Below are 26098 nucleotides of genomic sequence, written 5' to 3'. Positions count from 1 at the left end.
GGGATCATCCGAATGAGTTTCTGCACGCCAGCCGGTTCTGTCGCTCCAGCGTCCGTGTCCACACGAGACGCCACCTCGCTGAGTTGTCATTCGTGGCCAGGTCGTTTCTCACAAAGAGCTAAACAGCTCAGTGCGCCTTACCTGGTAAAATAAAAATAAACATAATTCTAGATTTGAAGCTTTCGTGACTGCAATAATTCATACTCTTAGATTTTTTCGGTGAAGTCACGTTGGTAAAAAATAAATAATAAAGATAAATAATAGAAATAATAGAAAAAATAAGAATTATTTTATTTCTATAATTTTTCTATTATTTTTATTATTTATCTGTATTATTTATTTTTTTACCTACGTGACTTTACCGAAAAAACCTAAGAGTGATGTTTGAAGCAGTCCTACTCTGCCTGGGGACCGCTTGGGGAGGCCTTCATGCAGCAGTGGATCGATCAAGACCGACCGACGACGACGACGATGATGACGATGATAACATGAGGCAGCACATTGACACCCAATTCCTATGCTGGTGAAATCCTTGCGGCTGACTAATAATGGCACAATCACTCCAACCCAAGATCGCGGCTCCTCTCGCCCTCATCCACGTGGCGGTGACGCTCACGGTCTCGGACATCTAACGCTGTTGGGGGCGCTCCGTCTTCGCAACATGCAGCCTCTACAGCCTCCGTAGCAGTGCCTCTTGGCATCGTTACGTGACTGCGATAACGAAATTAAAATAAAACGTGGAACGTAAATGAAAGCGTTAACATAAAGATTAATTGAAACCGTTCTTTGAAGAAGTGCTTTGTCCTTTTTACACTGATGTCGAATAGTAACATAGCGGTGGTTGTTAAGGGGTCCACAACTCGTAGCGATGGCCAACAGGGCGCGTGTGGGGGGGGGGGCAAGGCACCCCTCTCACCCCCCTCACCCCCAGCCTGCCCCCAGGCGCTTCACACCGCTTGACCCCAACCCCGGAGCGATGGACAGCGCGGGCATCGAGCGGCGATTCTCCCGTCAAAGGTTCAAACCCCGACGCGTTGACCCACAACCACCCCCCCCCACCACCACCCCACCACCCCCCCACCACCCCCACCCCCCCCCGCCATCACCACCCCCCCCCACCACCACCCCCCCGCCACCACCACCACCACCCCCCACCACCACCACCACCCCCCACCACCACCCCCCACCACCACCCCCCACCACCACCACCCCCGCCACCACCACCACCCCCCCGCCACCACCACCCCCCACCACCACCACCACCCCCCACCACCACCCCCCACCACCACCCCCCACCACCACCACCACCCCCCACCACCACCCCCCACCACCACCTCTCTATTTATAGACTTCTGCTAATTAACGGCAGATGGCGGCGCCTCTCTCTCTCTGCGGCTTCGCTCCTAATCGCTCCCCTCGGTCAGGGAAGCGACTCCCCTCTCTCCTCTCCCCTCCAGGACAACAGGGACGCTCTGAAATATTCACGAGCCGTGTCGCCCTCCCTGCGCGGGGAGTGCCGCTGAGCAAGAGGGGGACGTCGCGAATTCTCGTGGACGGGGAGCGAGGCCTCTCCATGGGACGATGAGCGGATGACGCCCCCCAGACACCGTGGACATTGACAACAGCAACACCGCCGCCGCTGCTGCTGCTGCGTGAGAAGCCACTGCGGTTCGTGCTGCTGCAAGATGATGCTGTATGCTGCTGCTGTATGCTGCTGTATGCTGATGCTGCTGTATGCTGCTGCTGTATGCTGCTGCTGTATGCTGATGCTGTATGCTGCTGCTGTATGCTGCTGCTGCTGTATGCTGAATGCTGCTGCTGTATGCTGCTGCTGTATGCTGTATGCTGCTGCTGTATGCTGTATGCTGCTGCTGTATGCTGTATGCTGCTGCTGCTGCTGCTGTATTCTGCTGCTCCTCGTGCTGTATGCTGCTGCGTGGTTCTGCGCTGTTTTTTTTTATTTTCCGGGTCGTTACCGCGTGTCGTTCGGCACCGTGTCCGACGTTTCGCTCCACGTTGCCGGGAGATATGGAATTGGCTGTATCGATCGTGGCGTGATTATAATGACGATGGTAATCGTGGTGCTGATGATGATGGTTGCTATGATGATTATTCTTCTTCTTCCGTATGGCTGCTGATGTCGATGAAGAGCAACAGCTGTCATTTCACACGCAGGTGGTCAGGCCCAGATGAACCCGTGTCAGGAGCCGCGGAGTGCATCATCGCTGCGATGTCTCCTACGTCTTTGTTGATCTTGGCCTTGCGTCGTGATCACGCGGTGGACGGTCGGTTCTGGATAACCGCAGTCGCCACACCACTGCTACTGGAGAGTTGTATTTGTTTTCCATTTGTGCACCATCAGGTATCCGCATCTGCTGCTGGCATGGCTTGTGCAGCGGATGCGAGTTAGGGTGGGGCCATGAGTTCTATATTTATTTTTATTATGGTAGGTTTTTACCCTTTTAACTGGTACAAAACTGACACCTTTATTCAAGGCATCTCATGTTTGCAATGACCACAACACAAGTAGTCAATAAAGCAAACAAAAATAAGCAACTCTGATAAGGATAATAATATGCACTGTCCTTGAAGTTGATTGGCCCACACCCGAGACGGCTTTCTTTAGAGCCTAGTCCCCATTGGTGTAGGGCCAGATGACACCAGAAGGCGTACAACTCAAAAACAGTGCAATATCAGAGTATTGAGAGTTCGGGGTAAACATTTATTTTTATTAATTTTTATTTCATTTTTTACCTACGTGACTTTACCATGAACTTCGTGGAATATCAAACCCCGGGATCTTCTTACATTGGGTGTTTCACGTAACAATGACGATGGTAATAGTGGTGGTGGTGATGATGATGGTTGATATGATGATGTTGTAGCAGCAGCAGCGGCAGCTGCTGTTGATAATAATACTTCTGATTGCATTTTTAATTGAAACGGTTTTACTGGCAAATTCCGACGAGACGAAACGCCTCATTTTCACGGGCGTCTAGGGCGCAATTGGCAGAGGAAGCAGCAGCAGCATCGGATACCAACAAAACATGACAGCAATGATAGCCACGTGCCGCACATCCGACTCGCTGGGGACTGGAGATACGGGCACAGACGTATAAAGGTCGGATATGTGAATATCAACATAACACGACGTTTACATCGTGCGGAAATACTTCACTGGTTGTGAGCGGTTCATTGGTCGGAGTGAATATATACAGTATGTGACCGTCAGATACTGTGTGTGTATATAGCTTACTAAACAAGTACTCGAACTCGTAACTTTTTAATGGCACCTCCAATTCACGCAGGTTAGCTACGTACGGTGCGAAATAAAATCAAAATATGCACATCACACGACTGGTCGAACGCTCATTCATCACAGACCACGGCGGTGAGATGTTGACTACCTCGCCTGGTATACAGGAGGTCGTGGGTTCGATCCCGACCCTGACGCCTGCTGCTGTATATTTGGAGTTTGCGTGTCTCTCTCTCTCCCCGTGGTCGCGTGTATTTCTCTCCGGGTCCTCCGGTTGCTCCCTCCACATTTAGAAAAGTCGTGCGTTCAAATTACGTGGCTTCTATAAATGTCCACTTCGTTGAGCTGTCATTTGTGGCCATGTTACTTCTGACAAAAAAACAGCTTTACACTCAGTGATGCCGTAGCTGGTAAAATGTGTTTATTTTACTTTATTCTTTTTCGACTCACCCCGTTGGTGAGCGGCCACGAACCTGTCACACTCCCGTCACACTCCCGTCACACTCCTGTCACGGTGACGCTGTCACACTCCCGTCACACTCCCGTCACACTCCCGTCACACTCCTGTCACGGTGACGCTGTCACGCTCCCGTCACACTCCTGTCACGGTGACGCTGTCACGCTCCTGTCACACTCTTGTCACGTGACGCCGTCACGCGCGCCCTCACGGTCGGCACCCCGCACTTGCAATCCAGAAGTCGCTCGTCCCATTCCATCTCCCAGTTGAACTCACTCACCACCTTCCACCCGGAAGTCTAACTGGGTTCTTCGCAGTCAGAATGAGGTTTTTTTTTCATTCATTCCGTAGGAATTCGATGAGCTATGAAGCACTTTTTTAACAGGCGTCCACGATGATCGTCAGGCTGCGCGTGGCGACGGGGTCAAGTCTGGGTTCCCCTACCTCATCCAACATGTGTGGCTGAGCGGCGTGGAAGAGTAGGCCAAATACCCTCGAGAAGGGCTCTCTAGAAGCTCTCCAGAGCTCCCTCTAGTGGAAGCCCTTCCGCCAACAGCGGCGCGAGCGAGCAATTGCACGGCTGCGCCTTCCCCCTTGTACAAGTGCAGTGCATGGTGAGACACGTGTGGCAGCACGGTGACGAGGACAGCGCAGCTGCGAGAGAGGTCGGCAGGAGGTGGCTCAGAGGTCAGAGGTCACTGCTGAGCTCCTGGGTTCCAATCCCTCGAGGCAGCTGCCTGCGAGCAAAGTGGATCCTCAGGTGGAGTGTGAGTCGATGGTTTCATCCCAAATGACTTCATAACAACAACAAAAACCCCAACACGTCAAATGTGTTTCTGCAATTGATTTTCATCAACTCCATTGCTGAGAAGTAACACCCTGGAAGGACGCTACTCTGGTGGGATCTCAGAGGTCACTCGGCGATTTCTGCTGCCCAACACGGAGCGCCGCGAGAGATCCTGGAATGGGAACTTTTTCTCGCGACGTGACGCCGATAGGACTATTAAGGGTAAACTTATGGAAACAAATACATTACATAGCTCCACAGATGTGAACTTATCAATTATTAGTATTATTTCTGAGCCGCCCATACTGGACATGTGTGATAAAGAGCTTCATAGCTCATCGGATTCCTCCTCCTGCTGCAGTCTAAATAAAGATTATGATGATTCTGAATATTGTTACTATTAATATTGTTACTATTCATATTGTTACTATTAATATTACTACTATTCTTGCAATGGGTTTATCAAGGCAATCTTCACTGACACAATGCACCAACCCACGGGGGGTGGTGTGACACTCCGATTACAACCGAAACGTGCACGGCGACAGAGCGAACGACACCGCTGGGGACTCCACGTGGCCCCACACTTTCAAGTGCAACGGAGGAATTGCCACCCACCGCCGTCGACATCCAATCTTCACGCACCGCGTGTTGCACAGCCGGTGCCGTCTCTTCTATTTGACCGCGGCTATCGAGCCGCGCGACCCCGCGGATTCGAGCCAGCCGGCGGCGGACCCTTACAGCTCCAGCCAACCAACTCAGCGCTAGGCTCAGTGCTCAACCATCCCAGCGCTCGGCTCAGTGCTAAACCATCCCAGCGCTAGGCTCAGTGCTAAACCATCCCAGCGCTCGGCTCAGTGCTAAACCAACCCAGCGCTAGGCTCAGTGCTAAACCATCCCAGCGCTAGGCTCAGTGCTAAACCAACCCAGCGCTCGGCTCAGTGCTAAACCAACCCAGCGCTAGGCTCAGTGCTAAACCATCCCAGCGCTAGGCTCAGTGCTAAACCATCCCAGCGCTAGGTTCAGTGCTAAACCAACCCAGCGCTCGGCTCAGTGCTAAACCAACCCAGCGCTAGGCTCAGTGCTAAACCAACCCAGCGCTCGGCTCAGTGCTAAACCAACCCAGCGCTAGGCTCAGTGCTAAACCATCCCAGCGCTCGGCTCAGTGCTAAACCAACCCAGCGCTCGGCTCAGTGCTAAACCAACCCAGCCCTAGGCTCAGTGCTAAACCAACCCAGCGCTCGGCTCAGTGCTAAACCAACCCAGCACTAGGCTCAGTGCTAAACCAACTCAGCGCTCGGGCGCGTGATTCAAAGCGGAGAGGGACGCATCGATCGCAGTGCCCGCCCCCCCAGTCACGTCTCGCCGCAGTTCAATTTTCTGTCGAAGCGGGCGTCGCCTTCAAAGGAAAGTGTCGCGGTGCTGTGCGGGACGGTGTGGATGTGGCAGAGGCTGCTGCGCGCGCGCGTGCTGCTGCTGCTGCTGCGCGCGCGCGCGCGCGCGTGCTGCTGCTGCGCGCGCGCGCGAGTGCTGCTGCTGCTGCTGCCAGTCCGGTTCGATCACCGTGGACCATCAAAGTCCAAATGTTGATGTCCACGGGGACATCGCGACTCCGCGAACATTCTTTGTGAACCTCGTGGCGCCTTTCTCAGGAGGGTCCTGCCAAGTTTTGTGCAGCAGCAGGAGAATATTGCGATGGAGATTTGGGCCAGGACGCCAGCCACACAGTGGACCCACTCTTTGCGAATGACGTAACAGGATTTTTAATATTATATTCTTGGTTCTTCCGGTAAAGTCACGTAGAAGGGAAACAATAAAATAGTACAAACATAAAACAATAAAAATCCTCACGACGTTTCGACTGCAACACAAGCAATCATCATCAAGTGTGAAATCCACAAGTGTGAAATCCACAGCAAAAAAAAAGTGGCTGTTTTTCCTAACGTCAGCACCATGGACAGCGATTTGGCTGTTTGCCAGATGGACGAGTCCATCTATGTTCGGAAAAGAGGAGGGGGGAGCAGAAAATGGAATGCGGTCTGAAAGTCACCGTAAGCGTGAACACAGTCAATTAAAATTATTCCAATGATTGCTAAGCCAGAATCCATTTTCTCGGTTGAAATTGTCTCTGTGTTTGTATATGTGAATAGCCTCATGAACGAACCTCTCATGGTAGCCAGATGGCTTTCACGTCCACTGTGAAGCAGACGGCGCGTAGTCGTCATTGCGGTTCCTGCACTACCGCAGCAGTGATCAGCACGGCCACTCGATTCGAACCGTGAACTTCTGCAACAGGCAGCGAAGGCGCTACCGCTCGGTCACGTCACTTCAAAGCCAAAGGTCTCCGGTATATCCTTAGCAGACTGTTGAGGCAAGTGCTTTTGGGGAGCACCTATGACAGCCGGAACGGCACACGAGGGTGTGGGTGGCCAGCACCACGCCCGGCCGCCTTTGTCTCCCCCGTGGCGATGTTTCCACCATCGCACCAGGTGCTCATTTGAGGCTGAGTCGACCTCGGGGAGGCCCAGGACCGGTCCAGATAATCGTCGCTGACGCTGGTGGCCGTGAGCGTAAATCCAACACGGGGTCGTCTGTTTCGTCAGCTTAGCTGCGCTAACCGCTGCACCACCGCTCCCCCCACGTCACCTCCAATACCTGTGCGGACACGTGTCAGCCCCCTCGTATATGGGTAGGTTCCACCCCCCTCCCCAGGTACTCCGGCCTTTCCTATCGCGAAGGTGAAGGGCTGCGACATCTGAATGCACGGCCGCTACTGAGAGTGCTGACACTCGGCGATGTTTTCCTGGACAAATCAAATGGCACCGCGATTGTCATTATAACCTCATTCCTGCTGAATTCTCCCGAGCAGAAATAAAACAACGATTGGACGCGCGCACGGCTGCGATGCGACGCGCGGAAAACAAACATCCGGTGAAGAATAACTCATCCGTGTGGGATGTGTACACGTGTATATATTTATACGTCTTCATTTGCTTCGTTAAATTGGGACGCGTGGAGAGGAAATCTCAGTAATCGTTGTGCGCATGCTGTTTGGGCAAATCCGGTGGACACACTGAATATCACGCGTCTCTCATGGCTGTCATCGTGTCTCTGGGAAGGAGCAACAAACAAAAACATCTGAGCACAATCAGCAATTACGGTGCGGCCTTAGCCGGAAAGATATATAATAGGCGACGTTTCAAGCGATGGCACATGGATAGAGAGAGCAGAGAGATCGAGGCTCTACCCCGGTGTTCTTCACTAATTTTCAAAGGTGGGGAGGGGAGGGACACTATAGCCGATAAGCCATCATCAGTGTGAAGGCCGCCACACATTTGAAACTATTGGGGGTTTGACAGCAGCACGATGATGATAATGTGAGGTGTTCTCACTCGCTGTGTATTCATAAGAGAGGGTTTTTATGGGTTAAATCGCGTAAAGTTGTCGTTAAACCCGCCACCACCCAGCACCTGTAAATGCTGTGTATTTTCTCTCCAACACACCGGTTAGTGCTGTACTAGTGACGAATCGGCAAGTTATCTGTACATGATAAACCTTACCAGTTGTGTGTGTTGGGTGGTTGCGGGTTTAACGACACATTTATATATTCACGCGATCTCACCCAAAACACCTCTTATGGATGACATTGGTCGCGAAAGCCTACAGCGCGTGAAACTCGTTGTGTCTTGCCGTGTGTCCTCACTCGTTGTGTCTTGCCGTGTGTCCTCACTCGCTGTGGATTGTCGGGGGCCGCCAGTGGCCCACGGGCCTTGCAACAAAGGACGCCGCTCTACGCGATGTGCTGATGAAGGGCCATTGACCCGAAATGTCGCCCATTGCATCAGAATCAGAATCTGTATTTACCCGGGAGAAATCCGATTAGCTATCAAGCTCTTTTACACGGACGTCCAACACTTGCCTTGTTCAAGCCACACAGTGTCGTTTGATGAACGCGTTGAGTTGTTTTACCCGACGACTGTGTCCACGGTTGCCTGTAAAGCAAACGCATTAGAAGAATGAATTGAATTAAATGTTGTGATGGAGTCGTTTGTGAGCTCTTTGTGTTTGTGCGCCTGCACCGATGCAGCATCGCAAGAGCACGTGTTTAGCAAGGAGCACGCTTGTGGGAAATAACACAAGAATAAAACATCATCGCTGCACATTGCGTCATTTGTTTCCACTTTGCTCTGTCTTGTTGTGCCAATGTGCTCGAGTGGTGCACGCAACTTTCCGACACCAATCTCTCTTACGTCGCCGTCAAATCATTCTCCGTGAGGTCTTCCTCTCTTTCCTGTTCCTTCCATTTTTACGAACAAAACACTTTACATTTTCCTGTTATTGTTCATCCTACATACGCGTCAAAATAAACATGCAAAGAGTTAAATCCGTGGTTCAAATACAACAACAACAACCCATGCATTCATATGCTGCCCATTGACATGTCAACAAGAGTGCAGCCCATCCTATGAACTGGGTGGCATGACAACTCACCTGAAACTCACCTGATCTTCAACCTAATACTCACCCGACACAACTCACCAGACACGCACCCCTCACATACTGCCGTGGCGAGATGTTAACCACCTCGCCTGGTATACAGGAGGTCGTGGCTTCAATCCCGCCCCTGACGATGCCTGCTGCTGTATATTTCGAGTTTGCGGTGTCTCTCTCTCATCACCATCACGGTGGCTAGGAGATGTTAACTACCTCGCCTGGTCTACAGGAGGTCGTGGCTTCAATCCCGCCCCTGACGATGCCTGCTGCTGTATATTTAGAGTTTGCGTGTCTCTCTCTCATCACCATCACGGTGGCTAGGAGATGTTAACCACCTCGCCTGGTCTACAGGAGGTCGTGGCTTCAACCCCGCCCCTGGCGATGCCTGCTGCTGTATATTTAGAGTTTGCGTGTCTCTCTCTCATCACCATCACGGTGGCTAGGAGATGTTAACCACCTCGCCTGGTCTACAGGAGGTCGTGGCTTCAACCCCGCCCCTGGCGATGCCTGCTGCTGTATATTTGGAGTTTGCGGTGTCTCTCTCTCCCCGTGGTCGCGTGGATCCTCTGGGTTTTCCCTCCACATTTAGGAGCGAGGTCGCGCGTTCAGAGTTATTTGGCTGCAATACACTTCCACACGACGATGAGCCACTTCGTTGAGCTGTCGTTTGTGATAGCCAGGTCGCTTCTGAAAAAAAGCTATTGTATAGATCAGTGCGCCTTAGCTGGTAAGTAAACAAACAATTTTTTAATTTTGGGTTAGATCGTGCAAATATATAAATGTGTCGTTAAAACCCGCCACCACCCGACACAGCCAAATAGTAAGGTTTGTCACGTAAACAGAACGTGGCCAATTCGTCACTAGTACAGCACTAGTGTATAGTGTAGTGTATAGTGCAGTGTATAGTGTAGTGTAGTAGTGTATAGTATAGTGTAGTATACTAGTACAGCATACCGGTGTGTTGGAGAGCCAAGCCACAACATTTACAATCTGAGTACGACGTTTCGCCAGTAATTACAACTAGCTTCATCAGGCGACAGCCAGATTTGTGTAGAACTCCACCTGTTTCCTTATATGGAGCCGTAGATGTGGTGACCACACTTCTGCGCCCTTGCGCAAAGTGGGGTGGGGGGGGTTAATGAGAGTTTATGGTTTCTATAGCGAACGAGCCTGGCGTGGCTAAGTAGGAGCCATGTTGGGGTTTTTTTTTCCACTGCAACAACCCGAGCCGTGCCGCGGACGTCTCGCTCAATGCATTAAACGAGTTCACCCCCACGTCCTGCCATTGATTGGCGCCCGAGCCACATTCAGGTGTCTTGTGTGAGGCCACTTTCACGAGTTGGTTCTGGCTCAGCTCGGCAAATTACCCAGTGGCATAACGCTGATGACGTCACCCTGCTGCTCTATTTAAGACCGGGAGCAAGTGGAGGGCTTCACTGTTCTGGCAAATCGCCCGATGATGCTGGATGTAATTACCAGCGAAACGTCGTACTCAAAATTGCAAATGTTGTGGATTCACTCTTCAACACACCGATGGGTTAAAGTAGTAAATTATTTGTCTGATTAGCCGTGTCGGGTGGTGGACGGTTGCGACACATTTATAAATAACGCGATCTAACCCAAAAGCCGTTATTATTAATACTATTGGTCGCGAAGGGCTACGTGTTAAACAGCATAACGCTCCTTTGCAGTGGCAGCAGGCAAGCGTTTCCACTCAGCAGACACACCCCGACGAACACCGCTTGACCTCACACCTCACCAGACACCACTCACCACTTAGCAATCTCCATCTGAGCAGACAATTGACAGTCCAGCAGGCAGCGCATAATTCATTTTAATTTGTGGGTAGTCTCTATTTTACCCAGGTCAAAAGTTATAGGTGTCTACACAAGTCAAAATTAACCCCCTTTCACCCTGGATTCTTACGGTCAGAATATGCGTGCTCGAGAAAGTATTGTAAATGGTAGACACAAAACAAGTTAATGAAGTTACTTATGTTTATAAAAAAGGCCAGTTTTGGTAAAACATTACTTCAAACATACCAGATTGACTTAGAAGCTGGCCTTTGACGGGGTCTCTAGGCAAAACTGTAGACTGTCCGACTGGTCTCTGATGGGGTCTCTAGACAATAGACTGTCTGACTGGTCTCTGATGGGGTCTCTAGACAATAGACTGTCAGACTGGTCTTTGATGGGGTCTCTAGACAATAGACTGTCCGACTGGTCTCTGATGGGGTCTCTAGACAATAGACTGTCAGACTGGTCTCTGATGGGGTCTCTAGACAATAGACTGTCTGACTGGTCTCTGATGGGGTCTCTAGACAATAGACTGTCCGACTGGTCTCTGATGGGGTCTCTAGACAATAGACTGTCCGACTGTTCTTTGATGGGGTCTTTAGACAATAGACTGTCCGACTGGTCTCTGATGGGGTCTCTAGACAATAGGCTGGCAATCTGCTCACTGACGGAATCTCTAGACAATAGATCAACAAACCTAACCCTGTTCATACATTTTGCCCTTTATTCAGCACCACGCTCAGACATGAGCAGGACACTGTTTGGATGGATATTGCATTTGAACAGCAGGAGGTACAATTGGCGATGACATTGTCAAGAAATTGGCAGCCCCCGTCCAGCCACACTGGGGAATTTCGTCAGCATCTGCTCGTGCACGCCACTTCTGTCAAAAGTGCTGCAAGCCAAGGAGCCTGGGTCCCTGTGGGGTTTTGCCCCAAATTAATTACTGTCCACCGGCACTGCAGAAGCAGCTGCATGAAGCTCAAGAATGCCTAACCGAGTGGCTCTGTGGTCAGAGTGATCGACGGACATGAGTTCAATTCCCAGTCGAGGGGCAACTGTGCCTATCATCATTGCCATCACTGACGTCGGCAGCTCTCTCCTGGGGTCGAGAGACCGAGTGTTGTGTTTTTTGAGGAGTTCGCGCCCGCCACAGGAATGTGGAATTTCCACCACTCTTTCAGGGCTTTCAATGGAGATTAGTACCGCCACACACTCCGTTCGGAAGGGTTAAGTTTGCGACTTGAAAGAGCTTCTAGACACCACTTGTGTTGTCAATCTTTCACTAAATTGACAATCACTACCTTAAAATGGAACTGGCCAAACATCCAAACACAGGACTCTCCTGAAAACGTTGAGGTTCAGTGAGGCTCTCCACACTAAATATCGACCTTACACTGCAGTATACCCAAGGGCAGTGTGGTGGCGTGGTGGGTTATGAACCCAGTGACCCCAGGTGGATTGGCGGACCGCTGCTAACATCACTGGTGAACTGGTCCTGAACCCTCGCTTCCACAACGCGCACTGACCAGCGTGGTGAAGTATGGTCAAACAACGCCCATGACTGACATGGCATAGGAGGGCCCTTCTTTAACCAACAGTGGACTGAAGGAGGGCTGTAAATAATTATATTCGACACCCAGTGAGTGTTTTGTAAGAATGCAATGCGGCATTGTTGTAATAAAACCATCGTTTTCAATCGCGATAGCGTCTTTTCGATCGTATTTATTTTCAGGTTTCTCAAAATGCGTTGTCCACATTTTACAAAGTCAAAACCAACGCATCCTATAAATATTCTCACAATATCAAGCACATGCGTTTTTTTTTACCTTTTAACTGGGCAAATTGTGTTGATACCAGTGACATGAAGTATGATCAAACAACCCCGGTAACCAAGAGGGCGTGGGGGAGGCCATAATCCAGAAGTGAATTGGCAAATGCACTAACGGAAATTCATTCATTCCTACTTTGATGACTAAATCGAGTAAAAACGCGGGGGAAATGTGCACATGAAACGGAGCTCAGTAAAAGCACCGCTGGCTGTGTAGCTAGCACCGTCTGGTGGCCACACAGCAGAACGCACATTCTCCACCATCAACCAGCGTGATGGGCAAGATCGCCCCACGTAAGGCGTCCCCCACTTGCACATGCCGTCAACTTGTTTACGCTCTCCTCCGTCTTGTGCCAATATGCTCCAGCAGTGGCAACACCTTTCTGGCACCACCCTCTCATGTCGGCACAAGTTCTCACAGCTGCTAGATACCTCAAGGCGACTTTCTTGAGACATCGTTACCTAAATGTTGTGCCCCGATTGCATGCAGGAAGGTCCGGATCCAGCTCTTCGAGGATTGGGCTAAAACAGTGTCAGATGGTGAAAGTCTAGTGAGAGAGATTAAACATGTTAAAGAAGCACTATGACAGAATGGCTACAATTATTGTCAAAATTAACAGAGCACTAAATGCCAAATCACGATCGCAAAGCAAGACTGCTGAAAGCGATCAGATTGTTAAAACAATAAGAATACCATTTATCTCAGGAGTAACTGACAAATTAGCCCGTGTTTTGCAAAAGCAAAACATTACAGTAAGATTTGATACAGTACACAAAATTCAACAACTAGTAACTTTCACTAAAGACGAATTACCTAAATTATCAACAGAAGGTGTATATCGGATTAATTGTTTATGTGGCAGATGCTATATTGGACAGACGGGGCGTAACATTAGTGTACGACTAAAAGAACACCAGAGAAATATTAAACTATCGCAAACACAACTGTGGGCAGTGGCAGAACATGCTTGCCAACAGGGAAACTCAATTGATTTTGATAACGTTGAAGTGTTGTGTAAAACTAGTTACTACTGGCAAAGACTAATTAGAGAATCCATTGAAATTGAGAGGAACAGAAATAACTTTAATCGCTCAGACAGCTACATGCTTAGTGCGGCCTGGAAGCGTATTATTAAATAAGATACATCACGTAGAAGGAAAGTAAAAAAATAATAATAATAAAACAATTCTCACGACGTTTCGGCCACAACGCAAGTAGCCGTCCTCATGTGAAAACCAGGTCTGTCGAGGCGACAGCGTCTGAATGAAACAGCACACGTGCTTGGAGCATGTATATAAGCTGAGTTGGAGGGGGGGGGATACATTACAATTCCTTATATGGGAAACAAACACCAACTGATTACTAACGTAGCATAATTACAATAAAACACATTCCAACTGATTTCTAATCTACAACTCGCATCGTAACTGCCTGCTTACGAATCTAGTATATAATTACAATACACCCCCCCCCCCCCCCTTCAAATCGTTGTATCTGATGAGTTGATGAGTTAATGATGACGTCACCCTGCTGCTGCTCTATATAAGAACGGGAGACAGAGCCTCACCATTCTGGCGAATTGTCCGATGATGCTGGATGCAATTACCAGCGAAACGTTGTGCTACTCAAAAATTGTAAATGTTGTGGTTTCACGCTTCAACACACCGGTTGGTTAAAGCAGTGAACTATTTGTCTTTTGTCAACGTGACACTTTTTTTTACTGATTGGCCGTGTCGGGAGGTGGAGGGTTACGACACATTTATAAATAACGCGATCTAAACCCAAAAACGTTGATTATGAATAATATTGGTCGCGAAAGCCTACGTGTTAAACTGACTAACCTCTATGGGGAGGACACTTTTCTTAAAACCAGTAAATTGGAGAAGATCCGCATTAAGCAGATGAAATTGATATATTCATTGGCGTTCCTCAAAAGGTGAAGAGATTCGAAGGTAATACCAAACGCAGTTAAAATAACACATCACATAAATTCTTCTAAAGCTAACAAAATACTACACAAAGCTAGCGAGTTATTATTAATAGAGAATACAACACAACAGGAGTGAATTATCCAACATTTCTGAATCGCTAAAGCATTTACACTTGGATATAAGCAATAGTGTGTCCATGCATGATTGGAATATAATCGATCCCATAACACAACAATCGGCTGATAATGTTTAATCTAACAAAAGCTAACCAAATTAACACATTTTCTAGACTTTATAATAAACAAATCCCTACTCAAAACGAGCAATTTAAAAACAAAACCGTAATGAACTTGACTAACACTGATTTAACCACTGACATGATTTATATCCTTTCTAAAGGCCTTAACGTTGCCGTTACCCCACGCACAATTGCAGTGGATTAGATAATTGCGGAGGTAGAATCAGCCGTAAGACTCCTTCCACATGAGGCAGAGATGACTAGACACGAGGTTGCCAAATTAATTGAGAATAGTAAAGTACCAAAAGTAAATATTAACTCGAACGAGGCAAAAGCCTTAAGAGAGCTTCGTCTAAGTAAAGATATTCAAATCCTGGCAGCTGATAAGGGCCGCACTACTGTAGTGATGTCACGAGCCGATTATGATAATAAAATTAAAGATTTATTAGAGGAAAGTACCTACATTAAAATTAAACGAGATCCAACTAGTACTTTGGAAAGTAAGACTACTGCAATCATTGCAAATTCATTAATCCCAAAAAATGAGCAATTCCTAATTAAGCCAAGGGCTTCAAAACCACCTAGACTGTATGCGCTGCCAAAGATCCATAAAATCGGCATCCCATTACGACCCATAGTCGGTACAATTGGCTCTGCCACATATAAATTGGTAAAATATGTAACTAAACAAATACAGCCCTACATCGGTAGGACATCTTCATTCATAAGAAATTCAGAACATCTTGTGAATGTGATCAAATATATTAAACTTAACCCTAATGATATTTTGGTGAGTTTTGATGTGATTTCGCTATTCACTAAGGTTCCAGTGAGCGAGTCGCTTAAATTACTTGATACACGGGTAAAGAATACAGGTTTACCAAAAGATATTCCGAAACTCGCTCACCATTGTTTAATAACACTTAATTCTTATGGAGAGGCGAATTCTTTAAACAAAGGGAGGGGGCAGCAATGGGCTCTCCTTTATCTCCTGCTATAGCAAATTTGTACGTGGAAAACTTTGAAACCAGAGCACTTGCCTCGAGCACATTAAAACCATCCTGTTGGTTTAGATGTGTGAATGACACTTTGGTTGTCTGACCTGTTGTATATGTCGGATTATGACATTTTTATAAAAAATTATTTAAAACAATAAATATAAAAAATGTGTAAATCGCGGAAATTATGTTAATACATGTAATTGTATGCATAAATTATGATAATCACGGAGATCATCGTAATAATGTATGCGAATGCTTACAAATATGTTAATGTGTGCAGTTAAGATAACTAGGCTTGGCTTCGTTATCCAGAGTTGTATCAATCAGGATAAAACGATTATCTTTGATTAAACATGTATTGATTATCTTAGTGTATTTTATGTTATGTTAGATCTCCAAATTCATATCTCAACGCACGACAGTTCTTATAAATAAGACAGTTTTGCATGGACTTGGAAAGAACACTCAACCACTTTGTTTTAAGCAATTTGAATTCTAAACAAACATATGATACTCTAAAATGCAAAGGCGAAAGCATACGTCCATAGATTCATTGGCGAGATTATGCAATTAACGAAAAGGAATGACTAAAACACTTCTAACAACCGTAATTTCTCCTTTCCCACCGCACATCTCATTAGTTTCACCGCGTAATGAGCATTTACGGCAGTAGGGAGATTTCTTAAAACAGGCATGCAGCGATATTCATATAAAGGCAACTTATTATACCCCAAAGGCGAAAGTATACGTCAATAGATCCATCGGCAAGTATATATATTTAACGAAATGTCTGGGTCTAATGGGGTGCGACGGTGTGCGTGCCCTTTAAAGGTAGATTCTTATCTCTGGCTAAGCTTTAATTATTTAATGGGCAAAGTTTTATGACAAAGAAACAGGTTTAACACGATACTCTCTCTGGGCGTGTAGATTCGTGGCGAAGGTTTCAAAAGTTTAGCGCACATCGATTAATCTATTGGTCGTTTATTTAAAAAAACGAAAGGATTTTTTTTAACTAAGGCCCTTATAAATGGCGCATTCTAATCATTCGAGGAGTCGCGATGCCTTCACGGCCAGCTGATGGTTCATGTAATTTGTAATTAGTCTTCTGATAATTGGCTAGGGTTGATACGATTGTGTGGATGGGATGGATAGTCTCTTAGGTAAGTTCTTGTGCTAGTCCGGGACGTGGATGCGTGCGTGTGTGGGTATGAGTGGGGGAGGGGTTGAATGTCCCTCTCGCTCGAGCGTGGCTGCGGTGAGCTGCTGGCTTTCACCGACTCCTTTCTCAGCTGCTAGCTGAGCGGCGTTGGCACGATGTGGTCTAGGAAGAGGCTCGGTTGCTTGGCGCTTGGTGGGGCTTGGCTGCGCTTGGCGCCGGCACCCGTACACTGCGACTGGCGGCGTGGCGGTGCTCGTTCACTCGTGTGCGGGCAGGCTGACGTTGGGTTGACGTTGGGTATCGTCGCTGGCTCGAGAATGATAACTGAAATCTCCGTCAGTTTCACTCGCACCTCGGCTTGGCTCGGTGTAGCGATTCTTTTTCGGTGGTGCAGACCTCGGCTTGGTTTGGCACGCTGCTACTCGGCGAGCATCGCCATTCTGGGTGATGAGAGAACTTCTTCGTTGGAGGGAATGAGATGAGATGATGACCTGAGATCCGACGATCTCCGATGAGCTCCGATGGTGTGAGTTGATGGAATCGTGCCTCGGTTTTTATCGGGGACATCCACTCTGTTTTTCGATTTGTTTCAAAGGGCCGGAACCTAATATTTTGTTTCGTTTGTCTGCGTGGACACAGCTGCGTCCGTGTGTGCGATTTATTGGAGGAATAAAGTTATTGAAGCGAAGCGGCTATCCGTAATAATTAATCTGGAAAGAGGGGAGGGGGGGGGGTTCCTCGCGAAACGGCGTCACAGATGAGTCATCAGGCTAAAACCAGACTGACGATTCGCGTTCGCACCGAGAATTACATAATCATAATCAACGTTTTTGGGTTTAGATTATGAATAATATTGGTCGCGAAAGCCTACGTGTTAAACTGAACGATGATGACCCCAAGAGCCCAATGAGCTTCACGTGTTTTTTTTTATATTTTTCAAGGGGGGCTTGGATCACAAATTCAGATAAATACACAATTAACCTCAGAATAAAAACGCGAAAATGCAACAATTCCAAAGAACGAAAATGTAAATATGCAATAAAGTGCCATTATCTGCACGGATAAAAGAAATCAAGATTGAAGAGTGTCAGTTTAACATGTAGGCTTTCGCGACCAATATCATCCATAATAGTTTTTTTGGGTTATATCGCGTAAATATATATTTATATAAATATACGTAAATATCGACGAGGTTAGATCGCATATTTATATATTTATGTGATCTAACCGCGGACAACAACCTGTATTGTGGAAGAGTCTCTTACGGTCGTTTTACATTTTCGTAAACGTGATTCGTACAAACAGATAAGTTACGTTTGAATTCTGTTAATTTGCTTATAGAGTAAACGATAATTGAGCACGGATGTGGCTTGAATGATGATAACGGCTGCGTTTCCCCACTATGGGATGGAAGCACAAACCTCAAACGCCGTATTGAGCGCTCTGAAGCTTTGTGCTTGTGGCACACGATGGGACCGGGAGTCGAGTCAATTCCGCAAAAGAGTCAGAATATTTATTTATAACTGGGGAAGGAATCCGATAAGCTATGAAGCTCTTTTTCATTGATGCCCAGTGCAGGCGTGTCGGCAAGTTACCACAAACATAACACAAACACGACAGGAGTGCGACATAGGGAAACAGGGTAAGCAAGTGGTACAATGTAATTAATGTATTAATTATTGAGTTATCGAAGTCTGACTTGTCGACATTAGACAAGGCAGCAGAAAGCACAACGCAATTGCAGACCACACCAAGACAGCGCCACACAGCAGTATAATTCCAAGTGTGCATCCCTGCACGGTTCTTTGCGCACAGAGAGGTGAACGCGATCACTTCTAACTGAATAAAGTCCAAGGGGGGCTTGGGCAGGATGTGGCACGGCTCGACGGCACGATGGTCAACGGTCAAGAATAATGAGCGAGTGGCAATCCAAGGCAGTGGAATGCGTTTTGGAATGCCTCCGCTGAGCAGACGGAGGGACATCAGTGTAACACGTTGTCCTGCCCCCATTGTCGTGCCCCCATTTTGCATGTCATGGATTTACCCTCCAACACATCGGTGTGCTGAACCAGTAACTAATTGGCACATTTTGTTTACTTGACAAACCTTACTAATTGGCTGTTGGGTGGTGGTGGGTTTACCGACACATCTCTATTTACACTATATAAACAAACAAAAAACCTTTATTACGGACGAAATCGGGTCGTGCTCAGGCACCTGGGTGTTTTGTTACATTGCAAGATGGCGGGAGGTGGTCGTGGCTTTGGGGAGGCCTTCGTTCAGCTGTGGATCGAGTGTGGTTGATGAGGACGAGGAGTCTATTTGTTGCTGTAAGTGTCCACGATGATAAGGCACTCCGACGAGCTCTCCTTTGTGGCCAGGTCACTTCTGAAAAAGAGCGACATAGCTTAGTGAGGTTTGTGTGTGCCCTTGCTATGTGCTTTACCCCAATTACACCTGATGATGAGCGCTTGTGTTGCGTTCGAAACCTTGTGATTTATTTTTATCTGATTTTATTTTATTTATTTATATTTTATTTCCACATACGTGACTTACCGAAAAAAACAACTGAGTATAGGTTTAACTGGTGAAGTAAAAAAAAAGAATTCGAGTAATGTTTTGAAAGGTTTCACCAACTACGTTATCTCCTCTGCCCGTGGCTGTCCCCTCTCCTGTCGAGGTGTTGCGATGGTGCCCCTCGCTTTACAAACGGAACCACTCCGGTCTCATCCACGTGATGCGTGCGTTCCACTCTTTGTTCCGTGCGCGGCGTTTCGAGCCTCATTGGCATTCAGACGCCACACACGTACAAGTGGTGCTGTGGCGTGTCGGTGTGGCTTGTGTCTGTGGTCTGAACAAGTTAATAATTTCAAACAACAAAACAATTATTTCACGGCATTAAACAGCTAATCTTGAATCTGGAATTGGATTTGCACGAATCATTGTCTCGTAAGCTGGAGGGTTTTTCCTGTGAGTCAAACAAAGGTTTGCCATAAATATTTCTAACAGGTCCCTGCGGAGTGGGCTTGTAGGAACGAAAAACCAAAGAATATAAACATCATGTATTATTACACTTGTTTAGCCAGGAAAGCCTCACTGAGTGTAAAGGTTTTTGTAGGGTCCTGCCAAGTGTTTGCAGTAGGGGGCGATGTTGCTACACCTAATCGGACATCGGACGGACGATATAATCTATTGTAGGCTGGTTCACTTCGTTCCTACCAGTATCGGCATGACTGCCAGGGCAATCATAGCTACTCACAAAGTCCATGAATTGTTATTTATTTTTTGATCGCGCAATCAGCCGCATAAAAGCTGCTCACGTCGTCTCCCAGGGGCATACAATTCTTATCCAGACCAGCGACGGAATTCAAAATTGAGACCCCACAGAAGAAGACTGCAAGGCTGGAGCCAATGGAACCATTTAGTGCTCCCAATTAAGTTTTGGCTGCGAGGATGTTTCAAGTAATCTCGATCCTCATAAACATTCCCCTGCAATTGCTACTGCGTGTCATAATGTTCCGACGGTAACATGCCTTGCGAATTACAATACGTAAAAAATCTCACTACTTGCGTAACGATCAATAATCCCGATAAGCTAAAGCTACCGGCAAAGGCGTGGCGGTTCCAACCAAGAACCAAGTGGCTTTGAGGAAGGGGGCTGGAGGGGGCCACATTAAATACGCACTACAATGACAATAGTTTAAAGCGATTTGAAGCGTGTTTCATTTTTGGGGGGGGGGGGCAGAGCTTTGTGACGTCATATTTGAGGGGGGGTCTGACTTTATGTGACGCCGTGTGACGAAGGGGGAGGGGGGGTCAAAATCGTCCAAAATTGCTTTGAACATAACGGAACGCGATTTGGGGGGGGGGGGGGGGGGGAGTGGGGCGGAGGTGCCCGTTGCTTGCAACTAAACTAAAACTGCTATTTACCAGGTAAAGCCACCTGGGAGCTATGAGCTATTTTTCAGAGGCCACATGTGACGACAGCTCATAAAAGTGCCGTACGGTCGTCATGGTCATCTTCGGCTGGATAGAGTATTTCCCACGCAGTGTCGTTTATGGGGGTGGTTTAACCTTACTACTTTGTGTGGTGGTGAGTGTGGGTCTGTGTGGTGGTGGGTCTGTGGGTCTCTGTGTGGTGGTGGGTCTGTGTGGTGGTGGGTCTGTGGGTCTCTGTGTGGTGGTGGGTCTCTGTGTGGTGGTGGGTCTCTGTGGTGTGGTGAGTCTGTGGGTCTGTGTGGTGGTGAGTCTGTCTCTGTGATGATGAGCATGGGTGTTGGTCAACTGTGCTTCTCGATGCTGGTCATTGCAAGTTGTTGAAATACACAATGTATTTTGCTACAGTGCCCTCTGCTACCTTCAACATCAAAAGCGCACGATGCAGTGACGCCTTTGTTCGGTGGTTTGCCAAAAGCCGCCGCTGCGAGGATGAGCGGAGTTCGCGTGATGGTTTATGTTCCTTGACGAGATCAGCAGCAAGGTATTGTGGGCTTTGTATCATCACGGCACACGCACACACCCACCTGGTCTGCATCTCCACTTGTGCCGCCGTAAGGAGCGCTCCTTATGACGTTTTTTGTCTTTTTTAAATCCTTTATATTAAATTTCGATTTAAAGCTTTCGTGACTGCAGGGATTCATCTTCTTGGTTCTTTCGGTAAAGTCACGTAGAAGGGAAGTAATAAAATAATAAAAATAAAACATAATAAAACAATTCTCACGACGTTTCGGCCACAACGCAAGCAGCCATCCTCAGGCGAAGAATGAAACACCCCAAGCTTGGAGCGTATATTTAAGCTGGGTTAGAGGGGGGGGAGGTGGGAAGAAGAGCGCCTAAACAAAATAATTTGCATATCAAGAGGAATTCAGCATATGGAAAATGCGTAGGAGGTGGGCGGGGGGGGTTCCAAATCAATACTATGCCCGTGCATTATGCAGGATTAGCAGCATCAAAGGGGGGGGGGGAAGGGGGGGAGCATTAACAAAGGAAAGGAATGTTAATAGTATGTAGCTGTAGTTACTAAACAACCACGTAAAAAACTACAGTATAAACTGCATGACAAACTAAAGTATAAACTACATAGCATCATCAGTAAACTTACTATACTCTACAATAAGCTGAGTTACTAACAGTAAGTAATACATGAAAAATTCTACGTTGTAAAAAATTATATAATATGCTTCCATCTAAACTTTATTCTCTTACATCACACGCGTCTATACCGTACTATATACTTCCATAGGCAAAACCAACATTAAATTACATACTGTATTGCTATAAACCACCCTATACCTTATACATTTTTAATATAACACTATGTATTATTCTACCCACCCTAATGTGTATCAAAATGGTTTATTACGTCCTTCCAGTGATTGCTAAGCCAGAATCCATCTTCTCGGTTAAAATTGTCTCTGTGTTTGTAAATGTGGATCGCCTCATGTACGAATCTCTCATGATAGCCAGATGGCTTGCAGAGAACCTCTGTCTTGGAGAAGTCTGCAGCCAGGCCACCAAGATTGTACGGCTTGCCAAAGATACATAAAGAAGATACACCTCTTCGTCCCATTGTCTCTACTATCAACTCCCCGACTTACAAACTGGCTCGTTTTTTGTCCGAAATCCTACGGCCTTTCACTGGAAAAACCACCTCTGCAGTACTAAACTCTACTGACCTGGTATCAACAATCAAGGGGATTGCCCTGTCCCCAGACGACCTGCTTGTCAGTTTTGATGTGGTTTCCTTGTTCACCAAGGTGCCTGTGCCTGACACCATCGCAATCATTGAAGACTTGGTTCATCAAGGACTGAATGCTGGGGTACCCCCCCTGGTGAGACACTGCTTAACCAATACATACTTCACCTGGAATGGAACCTTCTACAAGCAAATTGAGGGCACCCCAATGGGCTCCCCCTTATCTCCGGTTGTAGCCAACATCTTCATGGAGAAATTTGAGACGGACGCCATCCAGACTGCCACTCTACGCCCGACCTTATGGAAGAGGTACGTAGACGACACTTTTGTCATCTGGCCACATGGCCGGCCTGCTCTAGACCAATTTCTCGACCATATCAATTCCATACACCCAGCCATCAGATTCACCATGGAAGTCGAAAATGATGGCAAGCTACCCTTTTTGGATGTCCTAATCAAAAGGAGACCTGATGGTTCAATGAGCCACTCTGTCTACAGGAAAGCCACCCACACGGATGCTTATCTAAAACCGGATTCCCACCACCATCCATCCCAGAAGAATTCCCTCATCAAGACTCTATATCATAGAGCCCAATGCATCTCCGACCATGAACACATTTCCAGTGAACTCAAACACGTACGCCAAGCTCTTAAGGCTAATGGTTACTCCGACTACACAATCCGCAAAGCCATCACTCCAACCACCAAGAAGGATCCTGTTGAGGAGCCTTTCAAGACCATCACCTTACCCTACATTGCTGGGGTCACAAAAAAGATCTCCAAAATCCTGATTAAACACAAGATCCAGGTCCGATTCAACACAGTACATAAAATCCGTGATCTGGTACCGTCTGTAAAAGATGTGGTTCCAGACATACAGTACCCTGGTGTCTACAAACTAAGTTGCCTCTGTGGTAGCAGTTACATTGGGGAAACCAAACGACATGTCTCGGACCGCATCCGTGAACATAAAGCTGACCTGAAACACTGTAGGACAAACACCTCAGCCGTGGCAGATCACTGTTACAACTCAGTGGGCTCACATGACATTGACTTCTCCAAGACAGAGGTTCTCTGCAAGCCATCTGGCTATCATGAGAGATTCGTACATGAGGCGATCCACATTTACAAACACAGAGACAATTTTAACCGAGAAGATGGATTCTGGCTTAGCAATCACTGGAAGGACGTAATAAACCATTTTGATACACATTAGGGTGGGTAGAATAATACATAGTGTTATATTAAAAATGTATAAGGTATAGGGTGGTTTATAGCAATACAGTATGTAATTTAATGTTGGTTTTGCCTATGGAAGTATATAGTACGGTATAGACGCGTGTGATGTAAGAGAATAAAGTTTAGATGGAAGCATATTATATAATTTTTTACAACGTAGAATTTTTCATGTATTACTTACTGTTAGTAACTCAGCTTATTGTAGAGTATAGTAAGTTTACTGATGATGCTATGTAGTTTATACTTTAGTTTGTCATGCAGTTTATACTGTAGTTTTTTACGTGGTTGTTTAGTAACTACAGCTACATACTATTAACATTCCTTTCCTTTGTTATTGCTCCACCCCTTCCCCCCCCCCCTTTGATGCTGCTAATCCTGCATAATGCACGGGCATAGTATTGATTTGGAACCCCCCCCGCCCACCTCCTACGCATTTTCCATATGCTGAATTCCTCTTGATATGCAAATTATTTTGTTTAGGCGCTCTTCTTCCCACCTCCCCCCCCTCTAACCCAGCTTAAATATACGCTCCAAGCTTGGGGTGTTTCATTCTTCGCCTGAGGATGGCTGCTTGCGTTGTGGCCGAAACGTCGTGAGAATTGTTTTATTATGTTTTATTTTTATTATTTTATTACTTCCCTTTATATTAAGTTCACTTGCTTGCGTGCTTGCTTGCTTACGACCGTGCAAATCTTTCGGTCGTTTTTTAACTCGCTTCCCGTGATCCAGTCGAGCTGACATTTTGCACACAGACTCGTTGTGCGTGACAATTAATGTTCGTGAAAAAAAATTCAAAAATTTTACACTTTTTAGGCAAAAATTTTTTATTTTACATTTTTTCAAATAGAACTCATTCATGGCTTTGGCTGAACGTCACAGTGTAGGAGCCCAGAGCGTAACCCCTCCACAGGCCGTGTCGGAGTAGCGCAGTTGGTAGCGCCCTCGCTCCCCATGCCAAAGGTCGCGGGATCGATCCCCGCATCCTCCACAGGCGAATATATTTTTAAATCCTTTATATTAAGTTTGCTTGCTTAGGACCGTGCAAATCTTTCGCTCGTTTTTTAACCCACTTCCCGTGATCCAATCGAGCTGACATTTTCCACACAGACTCGTTGTGTGTGACAATTAATTTTCGTGAAAAAATTTTTCCAAAATTTTACACTGTTTAGGGAAAACAAATTAAATATTTAATTACCAATTGCTTAATACTGGCAGACAATCATCTGACCCATAGGTGGCAGCCATCTCAAGCCAGAGGACGAGAAGACTCTAGCCGCCACGCATATAAAGGATTTATAGTGAAAAACTTTGTTTTTACGGGTTAATTTTTTCTGTTTTCGCAGAAGGGCGGGCAGTGACTTCTTCCGCTTCCTTTTTTTTTACGTCCGATTCCAACCTGACACCACAACAACAAGCGTAGAGAACGGAGGGAATGACCGTGGCCGAGAAGACCTGAAGCTTCGTGCGGAGCGACAGACCAGGTAGCTTCCACTCAGCGTTACGCAGCCGATGAAAAGATATTGCCGCTCGACTGAATCGGAGCGAGACCTCTGCTGTTAAACTGGAGCCGGTCATAAGCACACTACTCAAGTATGGGAAACTCTCCACTCTCTCCACGACTGCCCCATCGCTGGTTGGGAGCTGTCTTTTTTACGTTTTCGCAGAAGGACGGGTGACTGAGGCACCTTGACCCCCGATGCCGTTAAAATCTGGATGCGTTTTTTCGCTTTTTTTGTGAGCTGCCCCGGTAGGGCCTTCTTCTTTTTCATTTTCTTTCTTTAATTTGCAGCAGGAGGAGCAGCAGCAGCACCATCATCAGGAGGAGCAGCAGCACCATCAGCAGCAGGAGGAGCGGCAGCACTTCGTTTTTTCCTATTCCGCCGCTTCGCAGCAGGAGGAGGAGCAGCAGCAGCAGGAGCAGCAGCAGCAGGAGGAGGAGCAGCAGCAGGAGCAGCAGCAGCAGCAGGAGGAGGAGCAGCAGCAGCAGCAGGAGGAGGAGGAGCAGCAGCAGCAGCAGGAGGAGGAGGAGCAGCAGCAGCAGGAGCAGCAGCAGCAGCAGCAGGAGGAGGAGGAGGAGGAGCAGCAGCAGCAGGAGGAGGAGGAGCAGCAGCAGCAGGAGGAGGAGGAGCAGCAGCAGCAGCAGGAGGAGGAGGAGCAGCAGCAGCAGCAGCAGCAGGAGGAGGAGCAGCAGCAGCAGCAGGAGCAGCAGCAGC

General features: G+C 47.3%; 1 long non-coding RNA gene across 2 annotated transcripts; it reads left to right on the top strand.

The window, feature by feature from the left end:
• Window positions 1–2683: 2683 nt before the first annotated feature.
• On the top strand, window positions 2684–25730 carry LOC144948419 (uncharacterized). Of its 2 annotated transcripts, none has more exons than XR_013640157.1 (4): window positions 2684–3121; window positions 21296–21431; window positions 25229–25366; window positions 25675–25730. It is a non-coding gene; the product is annotated as an uncharacterized LOC144948419 (long non-coding RNA). The 2 variants fall into 2 exon arrangements; XR_013640158.1 differs by lacking the exon at window positions 2684–3121 and adding an exon at window positions 14213–14574.
• The last annotated feature ends 368 nt before the right edge of the window (window positions 25731–26098 follow it).

This window comes from Lampetra fluviatilis, chromosome 49 (genome assembly GCF_964198595.1).
Source record: "Lampetra fluviatilis chromosome 49, kcLamFluv1.1, whole genome shotgun sequence".
NCBI lineage: Eukaryota > Metazoa > Chordata > Hyperoartia > Petromyzontiformes > Petromyzontidae > Lampetra > Lampetra fluviatilis.
This window is presented reverse-complemented; position numbering and strand designations above follow the sequence as displayed.